We start from the raw sequence: 15,237 nt of genomic DNA on the forward strand, positions 1-15,237 counted from the left end.
GTATGCAGGTCACAAAGCAACAGTTAGAACTGGACATGGAACAACAGACTGGCTCCAAATAGGAAAAGGAGTGTGAAGGCTATATATTGTCACACTGCTTATTTACCTCATATGCAGAGTACATCATGAGAAACGCTGGGATGGATGAAGCACAAACTGGAATTAAGATTGCCAGGAGAAATATCAACATCAGATATGCAGATGACACCGTCCTTACTGCAGAAAGCAAAGAAGAACTAAAGAGCCTCTTGATGAAAGTGAAAGAGCAGAGTGAAGAAGTTGTCTTAAAGCTCAACATTCAGAAAACTAAGATCATGGCATCTGGTCCCATCACTGCATGGTAAGTAGATGGGGAAACAGTGGCTGACTTTTTTTTTGGGGGGGGGTCCAAAAAAGTGATTGCAACCATGAAATTAAAAGACACTTACTCCTTGGAAGGAAAGTTATGACCAACCTAGACAGCATATTAAAAAGCAGAGACATTACTTTGCCAACAAAGTTCTCTCTAGTCAAGGCTATGGTTTTTCCAGTAGTCATGTATGGACATGACAGTTGGACTATAAAGAAAGCTGAGCACCAAAGAATTGATGCTTTTGAACTGTGGTGTTGGAGAAGACTCTTAAGAGTCCCTTGGACTGCAAGGAGATCCAACCAGTCCATCCTAAAGGAGATCAGTCCTGGGCGCTCATTGGAAGGACTGATGTTGAAGCTGAAACTCCAATACTTTGGCCACCTGATATGAAGAACTGACTCATTTGAAAAGACCTTGAGGCTGGGAAAGATTGAAGGTAGGAGAAGAAGGGGGTGACAGAGGATGAGACGGTTGGATGGCATCACTGACTCTATGGACATGAGTATGAGTAAATTCCAGGAGTTGGTGATGGACAGGGAGGCCTGGTGTGATGCAGTCCATGGGATCACAAAGAGTCAGACATGACTGAGTGAACTGAACTGAACTGATATATATATATATATATATAATATGTCTTATATATTTTTTCTCAGATTCTTTTCTAATACAGGTTATTACAAGATATTGATATGGTTCCCTATCCACTGATACTTCAAATTCAGGGTTGTAGGTTTTTACTTAACCTCACTGATCTTCTACCTGAATTTCCTTTCAAAGTAGATTAAATTCTGAGTGGTTCACATTGAAGTAATTAGGATGTTGAACTCCTTCTCTTGTACTCCAAGTGTTGCTTGCCTCATTCTCTAACCTGACTGTGAACTTTCCGAGGGCACAGATCAAATTTGGTTTGCTCTATACTCCTGGCTCCTAACAGAGTACCTGTCCCATGATAGGTGCTTCGTAAATAGTTACTGAATGCCTGAAGGAACCGTGATTTCAACAAAAAGTTCCCTCTCCTTAAATAGAGAAGTAGAGTGAATGGAAACTGAAAACTAGCTCGGAACTTTAAGCCAAGCCAGTCCACCCACCCACTGATTCAACAGATACACAGACAGCACGTAGCCAGTGCCAGAGGCTGGGGACTGACATGGAGTATAAAGATGAATTGTTCATGCCTCAAGCAGTGTACTCATCAGTAGGGAAACCAAACTTGAACAATTAGAGCAGGTATAAAACCACGTTATTAATAAGCACTAGGGACAGCATATTATGGGGGTGAGGAGGATCAGGCAGCTCTCAGAGGGTCAGAACGGGACGTCCATAAGGGAGATCGCATTTGTCCCAAGTTTTTAGGGATGAACGGGAGTTGTGGGTTGAGAGAAAGAAAGGCGTTTTAGACACACTGGTCCTTGAGTGGCCTGTCCCTCTGTAGTGATGAGCTAGTTTACTCCTGGATGGCTAAAGGTTTTACAGATCCTTTATGCTGGGGCTGGAGGCTACTCTTTGGAGCAATGGTCCCCAACCTTTTTGGCACCAGGGACAAGTTTTCCCCAGCGTGGGGTGGTGGTGGTTTCAGGATGATCCAAGCACATTACATTTATTGTGCACTTTATTGCTATTACATCAGCTCCATCTCAGATGATCCAGCATTAGGTCCCGGAGGTTGGGGACCCTTGCCTGGAGGACCCTCAGTATCTCCCATGAGGGGGCTATAGGAGGGCAGGCACAAAGTATGAGGGAGGAAGGAGGAAGAGAGGGAGCCCACAGGCCCGAGTCACTTTGGAGAGCACTGTACAGAGAGGCGGCCCTCTCTGCAGAGCTCTATTTGGAAACCAGCGCCAAGTGCTGCGCGTGCATGAGGTAGATCAGTGTGCCGATGAGAGTTATTCGCATTTCAGCTTGTTTGGGGGCATACTCCCTAGTCCCTGGGAAGCCCCGAGGACCGATGTTACCAGTTGGCTCACTTTTATCAGGGTGTAGTGCCTGCCTCAGACCCTACTGGCCCAGTTCCAGGACCTACAGCTGTCAGGCCTCTGAGTCCTGCCCCCAACATGGGCAGAGCTACCCTGCTGACGCAGCACCCTCTGAACCCAAGGATCAAGGAATTGCAGTCATTTGTAAATTAGCATCTGGTGATTGGTGCCCTGGTTTACTAAAATCCACCAGGCAAGGAGTTACTTCGTAGTTATTCTTTAAATAAATTCACTTTTAAAGCTTAAATATAAGCATTTAAGAGGGAAGCTTTATATCATTCTCCTAAATGGGACGGAGGAGCCTGGTGGGCTGCAGTCCATGGGGTCGCGAAGAGTCGGACATGACTGAGCAACTTCCCTTTCACTTTTCACTTTCATGCATTGGAGGAGGAAATGGCAACCCACTCCGGTGTTCTTGCTTGGAGAATCCCAGGGACGGCGGAGCCCGGTAGGCTGCCGTCTATGAGGTCGCACAGAGTTGGACACAACTGAAGTGACTTAGCAGCAGCAGCAGCAGCAGCAGCAAATGGGTATCACTCATCTTTTAAAAAAGGTCTCCATACTACTAAATGTAACGTCAACAAATCTAACCACACCTTTCTTCTAGTCCTCCTGACTCCCTCTTTGTTAAGGGAAAGGGAAATGGGGCAGCGTTTGAGAGGTGCTAAGAACTCATCAGCATCCTAGAGAATTAGAAAGGGAAAAACTTTCTTGCTCTGTGGGCAATGCTTTTCTTTTTCTTTTAATTGAAGTATAGCTGACTTACAATGTTGTGCTGATTTCTGCTATACAGCAAAGTTACTCAATTATACACATATATACATTCTTTCTTTATATTCTTTTTCATTATGGTTTATGCCAGGAGATTGCCTATCGTTGGCAATGATTTCCAATGCGTCTTCACCTTACTTAAAAAGAATCCTCCCCCAACCAGATCAAGTCCATGACTCACACGACAGACGGAGAAACTGAGGCCCCGAGAGCACAGGTGACTTGGAATGGAAGCTCCACAGAACATCGGACTCTCTTGGTTTGCAGAATGAACGAATGATTGACCTCATGCAGCCGGAGTCAAGACTGAAACCTAAAACCTCGGTTTCTTGACTCTGCGTGTCTTTTGCATCGCAGGCTCCCCAACCACGCCCCCCACCTCCAGCACCTCTCCTCAGCTTCCCCTTTTGGTTCTACTTGGGGAATTCCAGGGACTGCTTTCAGGGCAGGGTGATGTGGTCCCTCCTGGACCTCACTCTTGTGCCATGTCACCAGGGCTCCCCGGTGGCTGACCGCCCAGGGTCGAGGCGGCCTGATGTTGGATGTGGAGAGGGAAGGCGGTAGCCCCCTCTTCGCTGTCTCTGGCCTCAGCAGTCAGCAGCTCTGAGCCTCACCCTGGGCCATCAGCCCTGCCCTGTCCGACCTGCCTGGGAGCCAGAGAGGCAGCACAGAGCGGGCTTGTCAGACACGGACTGAGCGGCCTTCATGGCTGCGGGAGAGGTCTGGACTGGCAGAAGCAGGGTTCCTACCCCTTCAGCTCCCCTCTCTCCCTCTTCACTCTCACAGTGGCCTCTGTCCCAGCCTGTGGGCTTGGTTGTGTGTTCCCCTGAGCCGGTCTTTGTGAGGCAGCCACTGTGTCAGCTCCTGTTTGGGCCCCCCATCCACATTCCAGCTTCTATCCAGTCAGCCCTGAGACTCCAGAAATGCACAGGACCCAGCCATTGCTCACTAGTTGCTACCGGGATTGCAGGTGGGAAACAGACCTGTCCCCAGGTGACCCCAACATTCTGTGGTCAGAGCTCCAAGGGGACTAGCATGGGGCTGGGGGTGGGATGAGAATCCAGAGGAGGGGCACCCAGCTGGCTCCAAGGTCAGGATGGCTTCCTGGAGGTTGGGAGGCCTATGCTGGGCTCTGAGGGACCAGTGGGATGAGGAAGGCCAAGGGAAGGGGTAGAGCTGTGGAACAGCATGTACAAAGGCCCTGGGGCAATGGGGAAAGATGAGGCTCAAGGGAGAACACCTGGGGGGGTGTCAGATGTATCCTGGAGGAACCAAGGAACCACCGTGTATGCGTATGCGCACGCTCAGTCAGTCGTGTCTGACTCCTTGCAACCCCATGGACTGTAGCCCACCAAGCTCCTCTGTCCATGGAATCTTCCAGGCAAGAATACTGGCATGGGTTGCCATGCCCTCTTCCAGGGGATCTTCTCAACCCAGGGATCAAACCTGCTGTCTCCTGTGTCCCCTGCAAGGCAGGCAGGTTCCTTACCACTGAGACACCTGGGAAGCCCCCAAGGAGCTGCTGACAGTTTAGCACATGAGACTTGTGGTGGGATTTGGGCATGAGCTCTAGCTGTGGTATTGCGCTACCCATGGTGACTATGGCCTTAGAGCTTGGCATAGCTGGAAAAACGTGCGGAACAAGTAAGAGAATAACCAGGACATGGGAGCCCTGAGCTCTCTTTCCCCCACCCCATCCCTGCTCCACAGGGGCTCAGAATGGAGACTTTTCCCGATAGGGGACTCACTCATCTGCAGGTCCGATAGACAGGTTCCTGTTTCCTGGTGCTGCCAGACCTGGAGGCCTGGTGTTCTGGGGCGACACTGCTGCCCCTAAAAAGGCAGCCCTGTCCTGTGCCCCCCTCCGCCTCACGGTGACACTTGCCCAGGCATGGCCTGTCTCATCCTCCTAGTCCCTCTGAGTACCCCTGCCCAGAGCCCACCACTGTCTGATCCGCTGCCTGCTGACCGATGGCCATTTCACTGCCCCACCTCCCGTCCCCAGGGTCCCCGCCCTGTGGCTGGTGTCCCCTGCATTGCCCCTGGGGCCCCTTCTGTCACCACCTTTGGCCATTTCAGATCTCAAGCCTAAGTCTGGCCTCTCCCCCTCCCCAGAGTCCCGAGGGCTAGGGGCCCAACTTTCCCCTCGGCACAGTTCCTAGGAGAGCGAAACAGGTGAGGTCTGGCTTCCTGTGTGTCATCTCTCATGGGTCTGGGCCTCAGTTTCCTCATCAGGAGCATGGGGGCAAATCCGAGATGTTCCAGTCTCACCCTCCGCCATGGGCGGGCACAAACCCAGAAGAGCCGGTACCGTCGCCTCCCCACATTCCGCATTTCAGATGTTGGCTTTCTGGGCCGCGCTCCCTACGGGGAGGGCCCGCTTCCCCAGCGATCGCGGTGCCGTCGCGGCCCCAGCCTGGAGGCAGCCCGAGTCAGCAGTTCTGCGCCGCCCCGCCGCGTGGTCCGCCCGCAGCACCTCGCCCCTCGGGCGGCCCCCGCGCCGAGCAGATGGCAGGGGAGGCGAGCGGCCGCGTCAGCTGCTGTTATCTCTCGCTGATGACACGGAGTGTAAATTCTGTTGGCAACACTCCCTCCTGCCTCTGCATGCCACCAGCTTTAATCACTGTAATTGAGTTATAATGAATGATTGTGTGTTCGCATTGTCTGAGCCAGGCGCAACCCAAGCGAGCAGGAGCGTGGGGCCGGCCCGCCGGGGTAGGGGGAGTCCTTTCTGCCAGGGGAGGGGGGGACCTCGCCCAGCCGCTGCCTGGGGCTCCCTCCCTACACCGCACTCCCTCCCCCATCCCTAGCATGGAGGCGGCCACGCATCACAGCGGGGAGCAGGTTGATTTTTCACTCTATTATTTTCGAATGACAATGAATTCAGGAAACACTGTGGAGTATTTGGAAAACTCGGATAAGCCAGAAGAAAAGTAGAGAAAGAAAAGGAGTCGCTGAAATGCTGCCCCTCAGTGATAACCTCCCCTGCCGCACCCAGTGCATTCTCCGCTCCACCTCCCCGCCCCTACCTCCGCTTAAATTTTGGTGAAGATTCTTTCAGGCTTTTACAGGCAAGTAGTTACAGCTGTGGCCCGCTTCCCCCGTAACAGTGCTGTTGACATCTGTGCTGAGTGATTCTTTATGAGTCTGGCCTCACTCACCTCTACCAGCCGCTCCCAGAGGCAGTGCCTTATTACCCCATTTCACAGAGGAAGCAGCTGAGGCTCAGGCAACTCAAAGAACCTCCCAAGCGCAAGGAGCTAGTAAGTGGCTGCCTTGTTTCAAACCCTGGTGCCTCTGATTCTGTTGGCACCCTGCTAAATATGCAAATAAAATGAAGTCACTCAGTTGTGGCCCACTCTTTGTGACCCCATGGGCTGTACAGACCATGGCATTCTCCTGGCCAGGATACTGCAGTGAGTAGCCTATCCCTTCTCTAACAATTCTTCCCGACCCAGGGATCGAACCAAGGTCTCCTGCATTGCAGGCAGATTCTTTACCAGCTGAGCTACCAGGGAATCCCTGGCAAATTAAATGAATGGATTTTAAACGTCTCTCTACACTTTCCCTAACCCCTGGGACCCAAGAGAAAAGCAAAACTGGCTCTGGAACTTTAAAGCTCTTTCTTATTCCCACATGACAGCAGTCAGCAGGGGAGAGTGAGTTCTGGAACCAGACCTTTTCCGGGAAAACAGCCACCACGCCCCTCGATGGGTGGGTGGGGGTCACTTGGGACCTGTGACCTCCCAGATTCACAGGGCCCTGTGGGCTGCTCTCTCTTCCAAGTTGGAGGCCAAGGCCATAGGTAAGTTGTGGCCCCCATGTGTAAGTGAGTAGGGAAGGGAGAATTCCCAGGGTATTCTGCTGGTTCTGGCAGGTGGTCTCAGGGTCCCTCTCTGCAGGATGGGTGGGTGGGCAGCTGATGTGATCCTGGGGTCTCCTGGCTCCCAGCGCTCTCAGGTTTCCTACCCTGAGCCAGGATAGGTATTGGTGAGACCGCTAGTGGCCGCCAGCTCAGAGACAGCATAGGTCAGAGTATGGGGGTACTGGTCCTTCTGAGCCCCCCCCCCACCCCAGAGGGCTCTGTCCCCACAGTGGGGGTGGGCAGGGCTAGAGTGTGACAGATAGGCCCCTGGAAGTCAGGAGGTAGGGGCTTATTCTAGACTTGTCCTTGAATTTCTGCATAGCTTTGGCAGGTCTGGCTGTGCCAAAGTTCCCCTCCAAGCGCCTCCCAACTGATGAACTTGGACCTGATTGCTTCTCCTTCTCTTCCAGGTAGCATCTTTCTTTCTTTTTTTTTTTTTTTTTTTACTGCATGATAATATTATTATTAAAATAAATATATTACTTACATCTATGCATTTACACACATATGGGCTTCCCTGGTGGCTCAGTGGTAAAAAATCTGCTTGCCAATGCTGGAGACCTGGGTTCAATCCCTGGGTAGGAAAGATTCCCTGGAGGAGGGCATGGCAACCCGCTCTAGTACTCTTGCCTAGAGAATCCCATGGATGGAGGAGCCTGTCTAGCTGCAGTTCACAGGGTCACACAAATGCAAGTGAAGCAACTAAGCAGCAGCATCGACACACGAATAATATTTATAATACATAAATCATAATCAAATACCTATAGCTGCCAGTTATGGAGACTTGGCATACGCTAAGCACTGTGCTTTGGGCTTAGTTTTGTGTGTGTGTGACTGAGTGTGGCACATTTCTTACACCAACAAAATACAATTCATTCACAAACAGATGCCTTGGTGTCTCAAACCCTGTGCTTTAAAGCCAAGCTCTGGGAAAGGAGCTGGCCTCGTCCTTGGCCTTGGACCCACCTTCACCTCTGGATCTGGATGAATGAGGTTTGTGAGTCTCCTTGTCTGAAGCAGCCCTCCAAGCGAGTCACAGGGATTGTTCTTGGAGTATTTCTTGGTAAGGTATTTCAAGGGCCCTTTAGAAAACGGCTTCTCAGAGAAAACAATGATGACTTTCGTGAAGTGTGCTCTGTAAACAACATTCCCCAGGCGTCACCTTTTCCACTCCTTTCACCTTCTCTTTGGAGGGTGGTTCCGGTTTCTAGGATCAGAAGTTCCTTCTCCCAACAGCTGGTGAACCAGGAGGAGCTCAGATGCTCTGGGCTGGGGGGGTACAAAGGATGCCAGCACAGGTAGTGTACCAGGCCCTTTCACTGTCATGCTAAGTGCTTCCTGCAGCCTGGCACTAGCTCCATTTTACAGAAGAGGCATCTGAAGCACAGAGAGGTTAAGCATCTTGCCTAGGGCTGCACAGCCGGGTGATGGTGCTCTGTGACAGACACGGGGCGGAGTGAGCGAGGCACACACTGTTTCTGCCTTTCAGGAACAGCCGCAGGCCTGTACTCTTGACATACCTCAGGGCTCCCATGGACAGCCGGACTCTCTCCACTCATCCTTCCTGCAGACACTCCCCCCTTGCATTTGCACACATGAATGAACACACCCTCCACCCGGCAGCATAGCAGCCCCGTCTCCAAGCCCACTGCCTGGTGATGGGCTTGCTCACCTGGACCTCACTGGCAAGGCCTCTGAGCTGAAGTGGAGCGATTCTCCTGTCTCATTAGGAAGACTGTGTGGATCCCTGAGCTGTGGGGCTTCTGGGGACTGACATCCCCAAAACATGGGTGACCCATAGGAGCCGCTGATGCTCAGCCAGCAGCTGCTCTGATGCTGCTCCTTCCTGGGACCTGCACAGACCTCCCCCTGCAGTCAAAGTGCTTGACGGGCCCCCTGCCATCCCGGTCCGGGGCCTGCCCACCAGCGGCTCTGCTGCTTGCTCCAGGGCTAGGGGTGGGTTCTGCTCTCTGGGGCCCTGGCCTGCCCTCCCTTTGTCCTGACCCACAGGGAACTTCGCTCCTTCACTTTGGGTACCAAAGACTTCTCCCAGGGATCAGGGCTTTTACCTGGACCTGTTAGAATCCTACTACTGTGACTTAGCCAGATAGTTGCTGGCCTAGGCTTTGAGCCCCCTGAAGTTTTCCCCATAGCGGGATACAGTGGCACTGGTGGGGTTGGGCTGCTCACCATGGCCTGTTCCTGGTGCTTCAGGCGGTAGTGGAATGCGCAGGGCACTAGGCTTGGAGCCAGAGCTGGGTCGACCCTAGGTCTGCCACTGATACGCTGGTGACATTGGAAAAGTCCGTATCTCTGGTACTCAGTTTCCTCTTCTGTGCCATGGGTCTAAATAGACCTACTTCTCTAGGTTGAGAGGTTTGAGAAGAGCACCTAAAAATGTGCTTTGTGCTTTGTGAACAGCCAAGAACTGCCTCTGCAAGGATGATAAATCCTTCCTAGGTTCCAAATGGGGTGTGTAGCCACCCCAAGCTGACCTGCCAATGCCTATGGTAGTTGGTGAGGTTTGTCTTCTGAACTTGGTTCCTTTTTGTGTCTCATCTTAGCTTCCAGGTCTGTGCCTTCTTCCCATCCAGGGACCAAGATGCTGTGGGGCTGCCTTTTGTAAGAGAAGATACTCAACTGGAAACTTTTTCTTTTAAAAAGAGATGCTTATGTACCTTGAGAAAACTGTGATTGAAAAAGACAGATGTAACCCAGAGTTCACTGCAGCACGATTTACAACAGGCAGGACATGGAAGCAACCTAAATGTCCATCAGCAGATGAATAGATAAAAATGTGGTACACATAGACAATGAAATAGTACTCAGCCACAAAAAGAACTGAATTTGATTCAGTTCTAGTGAGGTGGATGAACCTAGAGCCTGTTAAACAAGGTGAAGTAAGTCAGAAAGAGAAAAACAAATATCATATGGTAACGCAAATATATGGAATCTAGAAAAATGGTGCTGATGAACCTATTTGCTGGGCAAGAAGAGAGATGCAGATGGAGAGAAGACTTGCAGAAAACATGTATTATCATATGTAAAGTAGATAGCTAATGGGAAGTTGCTGTATAACACATGGAGTTCAACCCTGTACTTTGTGCCAACCACTGATGGGGTGAGGGGTGGAAGGGAGGTTCAAGAAGGAGGGGATATATGTATACTTAAGGCTGATGCACGTTGTTGTATGGCGGAAACCAACACAACATTGTAAAGCCTCCTATTAAAAAGTAAAAGCCTCCATTATCCCCCAATTAAAAATAAATTAAAAAAAATTTAAATTAGAAAAATAAAAAGAGATGCTTAAAGAGGGCGGCATTTAAGGCCCAGGCGTGCTCTGTGATGGTGGCATTTCCAGCACCCCGGCTGCTGCTCAGGGGACGGGGCTTGGGGATGGAGTCAGAGAGTCCTCTGTAAGACAGCCTCATGACACATGCTGAGTGACGACTAGAAGCCTGTGGATCTTTCAGGAGATGTGCTGCAGCCTGACTCCCTGCCTGGTTTTCACAGAATCATCCGCTGCTGGAGCTGAAAAGGAACCTCCGAGATTCCCTCACCCCTGCTAAGTGTCAGGGCTTCATCCGCGTGGCTGCCCTGGAGGTGTCTGCTGCGCTCCCGTTTGAGGCTGGTAGATTTACCAGGTATCCCAGGTCATAGAGCAAGGTCTGAGCAAGACTCCAAGTGAGTGCTTTGCCTGGTCCCTCCTTTGTGCTGCTTCTGAAGGATTCTTGGAAGCTCGTCTCTCCTGGCCCCGACAGGTGCCCTTGGCCGGCAGGGCTCAGCTCAGCTGCTCTGCTGTTCTGGGTCCTCCTGGCCTGGGCCCAGCAGTGCAGCTGTGATGGCCATCATCTCACACAGCCTGTCCAGGCCGGCTGGGTGTCACAGGCAGCTTCACTCGGTGGCAGGTCAGGGCGCCATGATGGTGACCTTCTCAGAGAAACTGGTGGGTGAAGGAAAGTAGGCATGGGTCTGGAGAAAGGTGGTCCAGAAGCAAAGGAGAACTGGGGCTGGAAGACAATAACTCTTTTCTCAGGAAGGCAAGAGTGCGAAACCAGCCCAAGAAAGAACCCCAGTTGCACCTTGAGCACCCACGCAAAAGGTCCAGTGTGTCCTCACAATGAAAAGCAGATGGCTCCTTGGCCAGAGATATGACTACTCAGGGGTCTAATAGGGTCTGACATCTGACCAGAAGGCTTGGAGGGCAGGTGAATGCCAGGGTCGGCCAAGCCCAGGTGAGTGAGGCAGGTGGAGAGCCTTGGAGAACAAGGGGCTTCCTCCCAGACTTATTAAAAAGTAACTGATGAATGCAGAGAGGAGATGGCCCAAAGCTGAAATCGGGGTGTGGGGTGGAGGCAGGCATTGGGGTATTTGGAGAGAACCCTGGTGGGTCCCGTCAGCAGATCCTCCCATCTCTGAATCCTGGTCACAGGAGGGGCCTGGGCTCCTGGGCTGGGTTTGTTCTGCAGACTACGGCTTCTCCTCTGGAGAGAGCAAGAAGCACCTGCCTGATCAGAAATCCTGGGTGAGAAATCTGCCCATGGGCTGGGCCTCAAGGTCTAGGTGAAGCCTCTCTGTTTTTCAGGATGAGAGACTCTGGAAGTGGCCCGGCCAGAGGGTGGGAAGAAAGGGAGGTCAGACAGGGAGGCGGGCCCAAGCCCCTCCCAGCAAAGCCTTCTTCCTTTCCATGGCCATCACCACCCTGTCCCCACGCAGGCAAGAAATAATTTTAAGTAAAAACTTCCACGTGTGCAGAAGTCTTACATTTTACGGTGTCCTTTGACTCCTGTTGCTTATTTGATCTGCACCGCTCTGGGGTGGAACATCTCTCTATTTGACAATGAAGGAACCTGGGACTCGGAGAGGGCAAGTGATTTCCTCGAGGCCACACAGCTGGCCAGGGGGAGCCAGCAGACTTCACTCTAGGTCTTGCTCTTCTTGTCTCCCTACCCAGCTAGGTCCTGGGGCCAGATGCCTGTCCAGGTCCTCAGGCCTGGCTGGCATCCTGCAGTGTAGCAAGAATTTTTGAACTTTTTATTAATTTATTTTTGGCTGCACTGAGCTTTTGCTGTTGAGTGAGATTTTCCCTCGTTGCAGCGAGTGGGGGCTGCTCTTTAGTTCCGGTGCCAGAGCTTCTCATTGCGGTGGCTTCTTTTGTTGAGGAGCACGGGCCCTAGGGTGCCAGCTTTAGTAGGTGTGCCGTGTGGGTTCAGTAGTCGCAGCCCCCAGGCTCTACAGCACAGGCTCAATGGTTGTGGCGCGTGGGCTTAGTTGCTCCGAGGCGTGTGGGATCTTCCTGGACCAAGGGATCAAACTCATATCTCCTGCCTTGGCAGGCAGATTCTTTACGACTGAGCTACTAGGGAAGCCCCAGTGTAGCAAGAATTTCCCAGCAGCTTCTGCAAACCCCTTCTCTAATGGGGACCGAGAAGGAGAGCTTAATCTCTAAGCCAAACGGAACCCAAAGTTCTGGCTACAGAGACTCTAGGTTGAAGAGCACCAGCAGCTGCAGAGGAGGCCAGATTCCCTGTAGGATGCTGTCAGCCACTTCCGGGTGGCCCCTGGTGCTTACAGATGAAGGCTGATCTCAAGAGCCCCGACCACGCCCCACACTGCCCTGTGAGCCCTGCCTCTGGCCGCTTCTCCAGCCTCATTCCCCCCTCTCTTCTCTCTGCTCGCTCAGCTCTGCCTCACTGGCCTCTATAAAGCCACCAAGTTTGCCGCTGCCTCGGTGGTGCTCTCCGCTCTGATCCCAGGGCTTGGAATTGCTCTTCCCAGACAGCTTCTGGGCTCAGCGCCCCCATCTCTCCCCTTGGTCCCACCCTCCCCTCACCACTCATCACCCCTTCTGGCTCTCGCTGCTCCTTTGTTACCTTCTTCCTTGCTGGACGTTACTGTTTCGTCCATGGTTGTCTGTCTCCCCTGCAAGTGCTGGATGGCAGAAGCTGTTCTGTTCTCTGCCACAGTCCCGGTGCCTGGAACAGGATGGGCAGCTGATAAAAATTTATGGAATGAATGCATGGCCTGAAGGCCACTTTCCGCTGAAGATGTCAGCTGTGTCACTTCTCCACGGAGAGGATTTGATGGGGAGGGTGGAGAGGAGGCTCGGCGGGCAGGGGGAAATGACGGAGCAGCATTATCAGCGACTCTTGGCCATGGCAGCTGCTCCCGTCTGGGCGCCCTTTGTGTCTAATCCGTGTGGATGCAGCTCAGCCAACTTACTAACTGAATGCCACCCTCCCTGGCCCTCCTACCCGCCCTTGCTGCTGCTGCTGTCGCTAGCTCAGGCTCTCTGACCAGGGCACCCCAAAGCCCAGTGAATCTTCCCCTCCAGTCTGCCACCCACACTGTGGCCAGCACTTGCCATCTGGGGCCCTGACCGTCCCATCTTGTTTCCAGGGCAGCAGGTCCTAAAGGCCTATCCCCAGACTGGCTTTGGAGTCCGTCCCGAGCTCAAATCCTGCTCGTTCAGTACCAGCTGGGTGGCCTTGGGCAAGTCTCTGAAGCTCTCTGAGCTTCATGGTTCATCCATCCAGTGCAGGAATGAGACAGCAGTTATCTTCGAGCCCACACTGAGCCCCATGCTCATTACCCTGACTCTGCAAAATGGGGATAAAGATGCCAACCTTGTAGGATTGTTGAAAGAGTAAATGAAGCTCAACTATTTGAAATGCCAGGCATGGGGCCTGGCACACAGGGGTGTTCAGATAATAGTAACTTTGCCTGTCTCCCAGAACGGTTTGTCTGTGAACCCACTCAGTGTAGAGAGGAGAGGGGAGGAAGGGGCTATGTCATTTAGTAACCCAGGTGGTTCAAGGCCAGCTCTGAGGATCCATCCTAAGGTCAGCCGAGGTAAAATGGTCCATTTGCAGAGGGTCTTCCAGAATCACCTTCCTGCCCACCTGTTCTGTCCCCTTCCCGCTCAGACTGTACACTCACCGCTCCCATCCCCTCTCAGGAGTTTGTTTTCCTGACAGTTTGAGCAGATTCCCGCCTAACAGCAGGCAGCTGACCTCACAGGCCTCCACCTCCTCTGCTAGCAGACTTTAGTGGGAGCAGGGGAGAGGTGGGTGGGAGAGCCGCCCCAGGGAGTTGGCTTGACCTGGGTTCTCAGTTCAAGAGAGCCATTTTTCTGTGGTGCAGGAGTTCATCTCTGCCGGAAGGAGGAGGGCCTTGACCCCCAGCCCCAGGATGACCATCGCCACGTGGAGGTGGCACCTGCAGCCCCCTCACTGATGCAGGTCATCGCTGGGCCCAGCCTGCCCCCTGGCCCCTGCCAGCATGTAGAGAGGATGGCTCCGGAGCCCCCCACCTGGGCCCGCCGAGTGGGGTCTGTGTGTCTCTTTTCATCTCTGTCTTCCTGTGTGCCCCTGGCCAGCTTGCTTGTCTGCAGTATCTGTGCCTGGTGTGTTTGTACATTTGTGAGTGTGCCCGGCCATGTAACACCTCTGGGTGGAGGCTTGGACCTGGCATATCTGAGTGTGTGTGTGTGTACACGCATTCATGCCTGGATTGCACCCATGAGTGTCTGCCTCTGTGCCCGGGTGGGGGTGGGATGGTGGTGTGGGGAACGGGTTTTCTTTCTTGTCCGTGACTTTAAAATCAACACCGCCCAACCCACACTCCTGGCCTCCTTCCCCTGCCCTGGCGCCTAGCACATGAACTTGGTAACGTGTTCGCAGGAGCTGTTGGAAAGCAAAGGCAGGTCTTTCCTCTTTAAAGGTAAATTCCAGGGGGAAGAACACTACAGAGGAATTGTCCCGGAGATAGCTGGCTGGTGGCCAATTCGTCTTGTAAAAAAGATCCCCGGTGCCTATGGAGCCAAGATGAAACAATTCCTTGGAATTAACCAAGCTAATTTTGACGAGCAAACATTTTGCTACAATGAAAGTTTTTATTGTAGCACATAAAAGTCAAAACAACACCCAGTCCCCTTGGGGGAGACAGGCGGGCGGGAAGAAGAAAAACACCGCACACACAAGCTCTAACTAATCATTGTGAAATCAAAAGTGCTCAGTGCTGCCAAATTAAATGTGACTAAAAATACCCATGGAGAGGGGCCGCTTAAGGGCAGCCCCCAGAAGCTCTTGATTCTCAGCTGACTTAAGAAATGCAACCCCCTCCACCCCAGCCCCCCTGCCCACCAACCCACCCCACCCCTGCAAAGCTCTTCAAGCACAAGCCATTATGTTCCAGGGAATAGTGAGGCCAGAGGGAACAGACATTGTCAGCTTCTAGAACATTCCTCAGGCCTGGATCAACAAGGTGGTGTCACC

This window comes from Capricornis sumatraensis, chromosome 2, assembly GCF_032405125.1.
Source record: "Capricornis sumatraensis isolate serow.1 chromosome 2, serow.2, whole genome shotgun sequence".
In the NCBI taxonomy this organism is placed as follows: domain Eukaryota; kingdom Metazoa; phylum Chordata; class Mammalia; order Artiodactyla; family Bovidae; genus Capricornis; species Capricornis sumatraensis.